This window comes from Bicyclus anynana, chromosome 25 (assembly GCF_947172395.1).
Source record: "Bicyclus anynana chromosome 25, ilBicAnyn1.1, whole genome shotgun sequence".
Lineage (NCBI taxonomy): Eukaryota > Metazoa > Arthropoda > Insecta > Lepidoptera > Nymphalidae > Bicyclus > Bicyclus anynana.
The window spans coordinates 7,851,334-7,862,827 of NC_069107.1; the positions used below are offsets into that span (position 1 = coordinate 7,851,334).

The 11,494-nt window shown below is 34.1% G+C and overlaps 1 protein-coding gene across 1 annotated transcript in view; it reads right to left on the reverse strand.

The window, feature by feature from the left end:
• The window catches only part of LOC112055973 (uncharacterized), a 743,744-nt gene extending 733,239 nt beyond the window's left edge, over positions 1–10,505 (reverse strand). Inside the window, exon 1 of the mRNA XM_052889302.1 lies at positions 10,170–10,505. The gene's annotated coding sequence lies outside the window, so the exon portion shown is untranslated. The remainder of the gene's footprint in view (positions 1–10,169) is intronic.
• Positions 10,506–11,494: the final 989 nt, after the last annotated feature.

Consider the following 11,494-nt stretch of genomic DNA (forward strand, 5'->3'; position numbering starts at 1 on the left):
GACATTATCAGTTAATCTGGCAATTTTGTCAGATTTTTAATTTCAGAAAAATCCCACCTCTTTATTGGTCACAAAACGTGCCAAGTTTCATTTGAATTCATACAGTAGTTTCAACGTGATCCTCGATCAACAAAAACACGTAGACAGACAAAAATTATTGGCTTCGATTATACAGGGTGCTGGGGAGTATTTCCCATACTTCTGGGGTTAAATTATTTACCGAAAATTAATTTAAAATGTTCTAAAATTATCGGAGAGAATTAATTTTCGGAGTGAATAATATTTTTTTTGTAAATAGATCTTAAAATGTGTCCCTTATAAGCATCCTTAGAGCTCTGCCTCATTAAGACGCCATGGCGACGTCGCCAGCGGCGCAGGCCTGGCTACTTCTGGCATCAGAAGGTCGCCAAATCGAGTGGCCATGGCGTCTCGACAGTCAGTTCGTTTACATCGTCAGGCATGGACGTAGAAGAAAAGTTAGTAAATGTACCTAAACTTGCTTACCTAGTTGGTTTTTTCTTGGTTTGTCATTTCATCTTTTTCTTTCAATGTGATTACTATTTCATCCTAACCTTAAATTTTTAAGTAATACTTCCCGGCACCTGTATTATAATGTCCTACAAAAAAAAAATCAAAAAACCTGCTACAATTTTATTATAAGTTTGACAGGCAGATGATCAGTTTACCTCATCTCAACAACATGGCACCTCTCTTTTCCACCAGATATTAAAAAAGAAATAAAACAATATCAAAGTAGTAAGTCAACAAACAATTTATTGACAAGTCACAAGTCCGTAGACGCCTCGGAGCTCGGCATTAGCGTTTTCCTGCAAGAATCCCGCCAAAGTTATTGATAGCAGTTTTTTTAACTCGAGTAGTTATTGTCTAAGTTTGTAAGTTATGAATGTGACGACGGGGAAGCGAAAGCTGATGTTTTATTGGTTCCCTTTACATGACACGACATCGGATACGATTTATTTTTATATTTGTACTATTATATGGCCATGTTTTTTATAGATAACTTATCGTATTAATGAGTTAGCTTAAGTTTCATATGTATATATCTATCTCCGTAAAAAATATCCTTCTACTCTTTAGACAGATTTAATAATACTGTCGTCTGTCTGTACCACCAAAGATCGGTGTGCTAATAATGTGTGTAGGATGTACTCGTAGGCGTGTTTGAAATCCTCGTAACTTTTACATTGTTGGTTTGCGGCTTTATTTAAGTATTATTTATTTATACTTTAATTACGGAACATAGCCCTACGAAAATTGATGACTTTTGCTAAGCAAATGTAGCAATTGCAAAACCAACCTACTTTAGGAATTTTTCTTTATAATTTAAATTGTATATTCGATCATTCTTTTGTACACCGCATACCTCGTAGGACTTAATTGTAACATACTTTTAATTTTGGTTAAATAAAGTTTGACCTAAGATAAATTTTGTTTTTTTTTTGGATTATTCGGCTGAGATCTTCTTGACTCTTTATTTGTATACCACAATAACAAAACAAGAGAGATAGAAACATATTATGAAGAGATCAGAATAAAAAAAAATATTATTATAAAAACAAAAACCCGACTGCTCAAGTGTAATGAACTGAAAAGACAAAAACAAGAACGCAGAAATAAATATCTAGATATAAAATTCTAACTAAATATTTAATGTTGCCGCATGCGGTGACAAACGTAGTTTTGGTAAATCATTCGTCACCTGTGGGTAAGAAAGTATTTTTGATAAGTTAGTTAGCTGGTAGGTAAGTTGAGACACTTGATAATTATTTTCTTAAAATGCACTTAACCGAAAAATTAGAGATGCAAACCCCAGATCGGATTCGAAGTCTCTCTAAATCGAAGGTTATATTCACAGGGCTATCACGACTCACTTTGACACAATCGTATCGTAGCATGTAAAAAGGTCCACGTCAGGAAACTTTGTCGTTTCCCCGCTAAATAGGAAGTTTTATTTTCGCTTATGGCTGTTTTCTATTCCGGCGCGTCATTAAACTGACGTTATGTCGCCGATGTGTTATGTTTTTCTTATGTTACCATTATTTGTGTTTGATTTATTGACTTACATACTTTGGAAATGTTTAATAGATGATGACAGTTTTTTAAATTGTATATAAATTAAGAGTACGCTAATAGTAAAGCAATTTTGTAAAAGGAACGGGGTATCTGCGATCATTACTTTCGGAGCTACAGGGATTTAAAGGGTCAGATTTGCGGCGCTGCCGCGGATCCCTGAAAAACGCTCCAAACAAAATGGCACGAACTAATGACGTCGTAGGCTATGTAATGATCGTTAGATTTGTATGTGCGTTCAAACAAAATTACTTATATATTTGTTATTAGTGCGTTTATGTTTACAGTTCATATATTAAATGTAAGGATGCTAAAACTGTATGAATTTTCATTTTATTACGATAAAAGATTATTAATAGATTTTGAAATTTTATAATCTCATTTATTTTAAAAATATCCAGACAATCTTTGCTTTTTATATAAAAATTTGTTAACATTGACCCTATTTACCCGAATGTATCATAAAAATCAATATATTCAAACCTAGTCATCATCCCCATTATGTTTTTTTTTACATATTACTTCAAGCCGTGATAGCTATGACCTCTGGCTCCAATTCCTGAGGGTGTGGGTTCGAATCTGGCCCGGGGCATGCACAACTTTTCAGTTGTGTGTGCATTTTAAGAAATTATATATCACGTGCCTCAACCAGTAAAGGAAAAACATCGTGACGAAAGCTGCATACCAGAGAATTTTCTTAATTTTCTACGTGTGTAATTGTTTTCGGAATAAAAAATTTGCTCCAAAACCTATGTTATCTTTCAGTGAAATTCCCATTGAAATCGGTTCAGCTGTTCCAGAGATTAGCCCAGATAAACAGACAGACAGACACAAATTTCAAATAATATACATTTTTAGTAAACATTTTTCTCAAACCAAGCCGATTTTGCAACCCTCGTAGTTTTAATTTTAACTTTTCGACTTTATTTGCCACCATTAAATCTTGACATAACTTGACGTTTCAAAAACCTAATTGTAATAAATGAATTTCGAATTTTGAATATTATGAATTGATTTTTAATTTTTTATATTAAAAAGAATATTTGCTATATATTTTGGTGATATATTTTTTATAAATATCACCAATATTCCCATTCTCCTATTCTAGGACGGAAAATACTGTATTAGGAATGGTTACAACAAAAGTCCAAGCAGACCATCGAGACAGACGGATCAAACCATGATATATCAGTGATAAGTCGGACCCCTATAGCGTCTTTGAGGCTTCAGTTAGTAGTTAGATAATAGCGATACCGACCCTTATTATCTCTGAGAAATCAAAGAAAATTAAAATTTATTTAAATAAATCAAAAGCTCGAATTAAATCGGTAAGTCGGAAAGACTTACATCTGGCCTGTGTCAATCGACTGCAGAGATCCATTACAGGATATAGCAAGTTTTAATGAGCAGAGTTTTGAGTCGACCTCATTTAGGACTGTAACATTGAGTCATAATACTCTGGGGCATGATTTTATACAATACCTACCTTATTGTAACACAGACGTCACAGAATAAAAGACAGAGAACAAGAGTTAATATATAGCCTAGAAAACTCACAAATAACGTGGCGTTATAGTGGTAAAATAGCTCCAAAAATTACCTCCTACAACACTACAAACTTTACCTTTTTATAATATTAGTATAGATATTTTAAAGCCACCAGTCGAAACTTCATATTTGCCATAAAAAATCTAAATAAAAATAGGGGTCCCTCAAGGATCTACACTTGGCCCATTTCTTTTTGTCATTTATATTAATGACCTTAATGATGAAGGATAATCACGAGTTAGTTTTGTTGGTTTTATCACTATATCACGTGACACGCATACTCGTACTCGGCTTATAGGAATGTAGTTATAGCTAAGATTTACTTCATAATACATATACTTAAAGCAGTTTAAAATAAAAGATTGCAAAAACTAGAAAGATAATGAAAAACATAGTTTATCCTACAAGCTAATCTCAACCCAGGCGTGTAAACTCCATCTACATATCGTAGTAAGTGCTCTTAGAACGAGGGCCTGATAAAGCCAGACATACTCGTACCTAATTTTATGAAGGTACTTTAGAGGAACCATGGATTTTTCCGGGATGAAAAGTAGTCTATATGTTAATCCAGATCAGAATCTATTTCCATTCCAGATTTCAGACAAATCGCTTTAGTAGCTGCAGCGTAAAAGAGGAACAAACATACTTACACACAAACTTTCGCCTATATAATATTAGTGTGATTAATTAAGTAGTTTTGACGTTTATTTCTTTAGTGACATTAAGTAACATCATGACGTCACAAAATGGACGACAGCGTTTTTTATATTTGGAAAATAAATACATACTTAATTTTTAAATTAAGTTTACAAAGACCCTTTTTTCATGTACCACACGAAATTTATTGCTTATATTAAATTTGATATACGTAAACTACCCTATTGGCTACCGTACGTACTTGCCGAAGGTATCATAGCCTACTAACTACCAAATATAGCATAAGACACTTTGTCAGCACAGGCTGACAAATCACAAACTTTCGGCCTCCATAGACTGCTATACGTCAGAATGTAGGTATGCCGTATGTCTGACCATCGCAGGTTCTCGGTCCATGTACACACAATGAGTGCCGACATACCAAACGGAATGAGCCGCAGTTGACAGAGCCGCAGCCTCCGTAGTCTCCACTTAGTTACATGTTTAATGGACTTTTTCCCGCGTTATTTCATGATTAAAACGCTTTAAACTGTTTCTCTTAATTACAGTAACAGCCTACTTATTGAGAGATAACTCGTTGAGTGGAAAACTGTTGTTGGAACTTTTGTTGTTTGTTTTAAAGATATATCATTATGTTTTTTTAATTTTTCTTCGTTTTTCTATATGTCATTTACGCACAAACTACAGTGGCTTTAGCCTTATGGCACGTCGAGTCTCTTTCTACAATCGCTAACGCTTAGAAAACTAACAAAATGTATGGGAATGACAGATCCGATCGACATCTTAATGGTTAGTCTGCGCAAAAATTAAATGTGTGTGTATTGCTAATCAAAGTTATAATTGTGTGTAGTGTAATAACACAGAATACATTTTAGATGTGTGAGTGTCATCCCTCTCGAAAAACGACAGATTTTTTTTTGGTGAATGTGGAGCGATGCGTCTTTATATGTAATTCCTGTATGTTTGAAACACTTGTTTTAGCATTTACTATGTTACTTGTAGAGCCGTGATAGCCTAGTGGATATAAACTCTGCCTCCGATTCTGGAGGGTGTGGGTTCGAATCTAGTCCGGGGCATGCACCTCCTACTTTTTAGGAGTGTGCATTTAAAAAAAAATCACGTGTCTCAAACTGTGAAGGAAAACATCGTGAGGAAACCTTCTTAAAATTTTTCTTAATTCTATGTGTGTGTGAAGTCTGCCAATCCGCATTAGGCCAACGTGGTGGACTTATTGGCTTAACCCCTCTCATTCTGAGAGGAGACTCGACCTAAGCAGTGAGCCGAATATGGCTTGTTAATGATGATGATGATTTTAAGTGGTTTGAAACGAGGCATGATAATCCCTTTCTAATACTCCACGAAGCCTCTCGTTATCTAATACGTGAAATAAAAAACCGGAAATAGACAAAATAGTCCCCGTACTCCCTATTATGTGTTGGCTTCCCTCGGCCGCAGAGTATTTCCTTACCATTTTCCGGTACGTCACATCCGGTTGTCCAAACAATTAGCCCCTAAAGTCGTTTCACATTAACAGCGTTAGACGAGCCATTATAAAACGCAAGTTTTCAACGATATTCAACGTTATTCCAACGGTTATACGGTTTCCTATCATGAGATCTTAGTTTCAAATTAAATAAAATCAAAATTTATTTATTACAAATAGGCTTAGTTTACAAGCTAGTTCGAAATGTCAGGTAATAATATTATACTTAAGATAATGGTGATAATAATTAGTCGAACACTTAAAATTAAAGTTACGAAGGTTCCAAACGACGAATCTTAGATAAAGCTATGAAATATTGAGATTTTCTTACTTTAAATAAATTAGGAATAAAGAAGATACGGTTACTATCCAAGCCTCGCAAAGTACTTAAGGGCGTTACCTATACGTTATAACAACAAAATATTTAAATAAATTATTGTAATCTTAAGTCTACCAATCCACATTTAAACAGTGTAGAGGGTCTAAGCACTCATTCTCATCTTCTATGAGCTACTCCTCATAGAAGATAAGAATGAGTGCTGTAGGGCCTGGTCCTAGTATTGAATCATAAAAATAAGCGGATGAAGATGACGATGACTATAGTCTGTCAAGTTCATTCATGGTACTCCCATGATATGCGGGCGACGGGGGAAAGACTGCGCGCGTGTGAAATCGTGCGTGTGGGGAAGTGAGGTGCATCAGTCGTGAGTTTTTCATTCATCGCTACACGCCCTGCCCACGCGGACCATCCGGAGTGTTACGAACGAAGTTGCCAAGCTGTAACTCGATTTTCAATCTGTAATTTACAAACGTCGCGTTGCGCGACCAACGTGTGAAACCTCCTTTATGCTCCTTTGCATAATATCTTCGTGGAGTGGGACTTAATTTTTGTAAGGGCCATTTTTTCTGTGGCCATTAGGATGAAATTAAAAACGGACTCTCTCTCTTTTGTTGGTCTTTCGTGTAAGAGTCGTATTGAAAGTGGAATTGCTAAACCACTCCCGGACTTTTAAATGAAATTTTGAGCCCTTATCTTAACCGACTTAAAGTAACAGTGAAGTGATGTTAGACTTCTATTTTCGTTCGAGGAGTTAAGAGTTTTTATTAGATACTTGGGACTGTGATTGCCAGACCTTGGTGATGTTAATAAATCTGAAAAGGAGATGGTCCATAATTGTATGGAGCCCAGGATCAGTCATTGTACCCTGGCGGAAATAAAAGAAAATATTTTTTTAACTACTTTTGATTACACAAATCTACGAATTTACTTTAATTCTTTCGAAATAATATCATCGTCTCCCAAAAAATGCAACACTAATATGGGGTAATAATGGCGGATTGATGACGTTTTCAATCTTGTCGATTTGACGTTTGCTGTCAAATGTCATGTCTAGTTGCTTTAAGGGCGCCATCTTGATATAATAATAATAACAATACTTTATTTCAAGCTTCAATAGGCTCATAATTATGTTAGTAAAAATAGAATGTGTTACTAACTTATAAACTTTAGTGATATATGTGATATAACTCACAATCTTGAGTTTTAATTTTATATATTTCTTTTTATTTAGTTAGATTTATTCACTTATTTAGATTTTAATAACATCCTTGTATTCTTTAAATTTTAATGATACGGGCTACAACAGTGGACCTGAAATATATATACCATCTCCATTGACAACCTTTTGGCTTAAGAATGTACTCATTTACACTCTCGCGCGTATTTCGCGGTTTCGAGATTGCTATTAGGCAATCGAGGCGAGGACGCGTCGAGGTACGAAACGATGTACGAGGCACAAGTGTAACTGAGCTATAAGAAAGCCATGGTTTTTGTGATATTTTAAATAGAAATAGGTTCATTATAATTCACTTTTAATTCAATTAATTGAATTAGAAACGGTTTCCAGGTAAACCAATTAATTGAATTGCATAGAAACGGTTTCCACGCGTTAATTGTTTACGCACCGTGTAATTGCAATTGGTTACGTTGTGATGGATCCGTCAATACAGGTTCGGAACAAATTAAAATTAAAATGAATACTAATAAAACAACCTTTAAATTCTAAACTAAAAATTTAAAAATTTGAAAACACTGGCCCAAAAAGTTTCTACGATACAAAACTTAAAATTGGCCATAAACTAGAACATTTAGGGATATATCATGAAGCCAATTTTCAGAACAATTTACGTGGGCTAAATTTAGCTAAGTATGTAGCCAGGAGTATGAAGAATAATTGTACCAAGTTTCGTTAAAATCCGTCTAGTAGTTTTTGTTTCTAAAACGAACATACAGACAGACAGACGGACAAAAATTTTACTGATGGCATTTTTGGCATCAGTATCGATCACTAATCACCCCCTGATAGTCATTTTGTAAATATATTTCGTGTACAGAATTGACCTCTCTACAGTATTATAAGTATAGATAAAAATATCTCGGAAAATTAAGTACTTAGTATAATAAATAAGTTCTTACTTATCTACTGAGAGGTTGGTAAACAGAACGTCTTGGAAAAGTAAACGTTGACAAAACTTTAGTGCTTTTGCCGCGTTTGGCTTATTTTTTGTTTTAACTAAATATTTTTTAATTAACCCTTAAAAGCTACAATGGTGTTTTTACACCCAGTTGACTTAGTTTTGTGTCTTTATCATTTTTCGTTTTTTGTATGTGTATGTATTGTGTGTGAGTAAATTTACTCACATTGTAGTGGTACACAAAATTATTGTAGCCTTTTGGGTTAAAAAGCTTACCTACCTAATACATTACTCTTTTTAATTCTAGAGCATTAAGACACTCAATATCATTATCAGCTCATTTGAAATGCCCATCACAGGACCAGTTTTCCTTAGATAGCAGATGAATCCGGTTTATCCTGAAGATTATCGGTGATGAATCCGACTCGTTTACCACTGCGCTATTGAGGCCTGTTTAACACAGGCAAATAACTTAAAAATCCCACAAAAGTATTAGTGATTTATCAGTGTAACAAATCGCAATTTAACTGTAATTAACCAATTAATGCCGTCCAGGCGTGGGGTCTCACTGTAATTCAATTAATGCAATTAACCAACCCCCTAATGACAGCCCAGTTGATGGAGGCCGATTGGTGGATGTACCCAGTATGTTTTTTATGGGATAATAAAAATTATTTATCGCCCGGTCGCGTGTCTATAGATATGCTGCCCGCTTCCGATGAATATTGTAAAAATGGCCGAAAGTTCCCTACTTTTGATATCACATGATGTTTTTTTTTTTTCAAAAATTTATTATTAGATTTTATTTATTTTAATTGAACTTAGTTTACAAGAATTTCGGAAGGTGTGCTGGCGTATTCCTTCTATTAAGAGTCTATTAAAATTAACATCAAATTAATAACAACCGCATTTTCCGTATTCCGTAACGCTCATTGTTAACGAAAATGACGTCATTTCAGACACAATTCCAACTAGGCAATAATCACTCAGCTGTCATTGTGTTGAAGGGGGAGGTGTTTTTTTATATAGCATGGGTACGGTGACAGTCGCCTGTATGATCATAATAGGTACGTACTACAATCGTGAATCGCGGCAAACTTTCAAGAGTGAAACGAACTGCCATCAGCACCATCCAATACATGAAACGAACGTCTCTCGTTTTATTTTCGTTGATTAACTTTTTTTTACTTTTTTGCTTATTTTACTTATTTACCAGGATTCCCGGGGCAGACGTTATATTGGCCGGTGGGCATTCCTCTTTAGAACAGAGCTATGAGTGTAATCTGAACCTACTGGCTACTACAATTTTTATCCAAATATTCCTATGAAAACAACCCCAACAACAACAAAATTACCCAACCATATTGGACACATTAAAAATATAGATATTAAAGCTAGATATCTATTTCGTTTATAAAGAAACAACGAAGGCTGTTTATGGCGCGATCACGAATCAGGTTGAATGACCGTAAAACGAAAAAAAAAACAACAAATGGAACGTCATTTAATATCTAGATACATATCAAAACCATGTCGCTCCAGAGTTGTCTGGTTGTCACAAACATAATGAATTAATAATAGAAATTGAGTACATGAGCGGATATCTACCTAGGTACTTCAAATATAAGAAAGATAGACACAATACAGGCACATATCGATCCAATTTTGTTCATTATCTGTTAATACAAAATAAATAAAGACGTTGTAGAGTTTTGAGTATCATTTGCATAGACAAATTGTATAGAATTTTAAGAAAAAGCTTGTGCTATAGAGTTAACACAAAGTTCAAAAGTCACCGCTTGAATAAATAAAACTTTACTATCAAATAGACATGCGCGGCTGGGTTTGGATGTAAACAAACTTAGAACTTTACAAAAGTTTACCAAAATATATAACAAAAATGAATGAACCATACCTTTTGGAACAAATACAGTTAATCCCGGTCGAAACTTCACCCTCAAACTCACTACACACTCAATTTTATCACAACATTCCTCTATAAAATCACTTTTAGAAAACTGGTCGCTTCACTTGCACTCGAGTTATCGCACTTTTTGACAGAAAAACTGCGTTAAACACTTCAAAAACACACAAAACACACGCGGTATATGTTATTAAACAACTTTATGTGGTATCTCAGTGTTATTATAACGTGTTTATTGGGTAAAAACTTTTTAAATCGTAATAAACAATCAGAGCAACATTCGACACGCGTCGGCCATCTTTCGTCGAAGCGACGTTTGAGGTTACGTTCGCTAGAGGGAGCTACTCGGCCGGCTGGGTGGCTCAAAATATAGCAATTTACTGTGGACACATTACTCAATAGAGCAAAATAAATAAATAAAATAAGTAAGTAAGTATGTAAATATATTAATAAATAGAGTTTACCTTAATTTGTTAAGCATGTGCGTATCAAAATATCTATTTTCTATAATATTATTTCTGTAGTTTGTAGCTATTATTATTAACTATTTTCGGATTGGGAGTAACAATGGGCCGGTCGCGAAAATAAATTGGGGTTGGGATTCGGACTTTTACATTATTAGTATTAATTGCCAAAAGTTAAACCTACTTGAAAATATGTTTTAGTTAGTCTGGTTAATATTATTAGGCATTAATAGGTAGGTAGATATATCTGGGTATATTTAACCCTTAAATGCTACAATGATTTTATATTAGTACCATTATGACTAAAATGGGTGGTAATACACCCGGTTTTAATTATTAGAATAAATTATGTAAATAAACGTTTTTATTTTTTTTATTTTATGTACATATTTAAATAAAAGGTTCGTTATAATTTTTGATATATTGATTGAGATTTTTTTTAATCAAAAACAATTACAGTGATTGTACAATAAAATTAACTTAAGTTATGTTTTGCAAGTAGTATCATCGTCGACACTTCATACATATTTTTCATGCTTTTCTACATCAATGTTTACTTCTTCTGCCAAACTCTTCATACAATTCCATGTCAGTAATGCGCTGATTATAATTATTATATACCTAATTATAAATAGCATAATTTTTTTTTTAATTTTTTATTAAAAGTAGATATTTGTTGGCGGTTTAAATACAACGCTAAAGTTATTCTCTATATTCCCCTGCACGACGTGGTATTTTATTTTCAAATACGTACTATACTTAAGTAACGTTTTTAGTAGGTCGGCATCTGTTGAATTTTGGTAATTTTTGGGGATTTTTGGGGGGCAGGGCTTTGGTTTTGTTATTTACCTG